At 39.6% G+C, this 989-nt stretch overlaps 1 pseudogene; it reads left to right on the forward strand.

Moving 5' to 3' along the window:
- The first annotated feature begins 245 nt into the window (after nucleotides 1-245).
- On the forward strand, nucleotides 246-344 carry LOC132315171 (small nucleolar RNA R71; annotated as a pseudogene).
- The last annotated feature ends 645 nt before the right edge of the window (nucleotides 345-989 follow it).

The raw sequence follows: 989 nt of genomic DNA on the forward strand, positions 1-989 counted from the left end.
TTTCAACGGCTATCTCATTAGAATTATCGATTTGAAGTAAGCCAACCCTCTTTCTACCTTGTGTATTTCTACCATTCTTTGATGACAATATTCTATGCAATGAATTCTCACTCATGCTTTCATAGAGATGCCATACGTCATCCTCATGCCTATCGATGTATGAGCCACCCATAGAAGCATCAACCATGCCCTTATAATTATCCGATAAACTTTCAAAGAAATATTGGACTAATTGCCATTTGGGCATGTCATGGTGTGGACACTTCCTTAGCAATTCATTGAAGCGTTCCCATGCCTCATGAAATGTTTCTCCATCCTCATGTGAAAATTCTCGAATTGAAGTTCTCATGGCATTGGTCTTAGAAACCGGATAGTACTTCTTCAAAAACTCTTATTGCATTTCTGCCCAAGAAGTGATTGAAAAAGGCCTGAGATTATTAAACCAATATTTTGCCTTGTCTTTAAGGGTGAATGGAAAAAGTTTAAGCCTTAAGACTTCTTCCGGCATGTCCATGTATTTCACGGTAGAACAAACTTCAAGAAACTCATCCAAATGCCTATAGGGTTCTTCACTTGGGAGTTCATGAAAGTTAGGAAGCTTTTGAATGGTTTGTGCTTTAATTTCATAATGGTGTGCTCGAAATGGTGGCAATTGAATGCATGTGGGTGCATTATATTCATTTGGCACATAATGGTCTCTCAAAGCAAGTGGTGGGTTAGCAACTTGAGGTGCAACATGAACACCTTGATTTTGAATTCGTCGATTGACAATGGGAGGTTGTGGAGCATGCATTGGCCTTGTTGTTGTGGTGGTGGGTGAATGTATGGACTAGGCGTGCCTAATGGTACTTGAATGTTCTCATTGTGCACATTTGGATGAAGGATGCTTTGTTAGTTTATGTGACCAATATCCTCAATATGGTCATCATTATGGTCATCCATTGATAGGCGGGTTCTATTTGAACTTCCCCTTCCCCTAGGATTTCTAA

This window comes from Cornus florida, unplaced genomic scaffold, assembly GCF_030987335.1.
Source record: "Cornus florida cultivar Cherokee Brave unplaced genomic scaffold, ASM3098733v1 CherokeeBrave_3.0.0_Hap2_Chr06, whole genome shotgun sequence".
NCBI lineage: Eukaryota > Viridiplantae > Streptophyta > Magnoliopsida > Cornales > Cornaceae > Cornus > Cornus florida.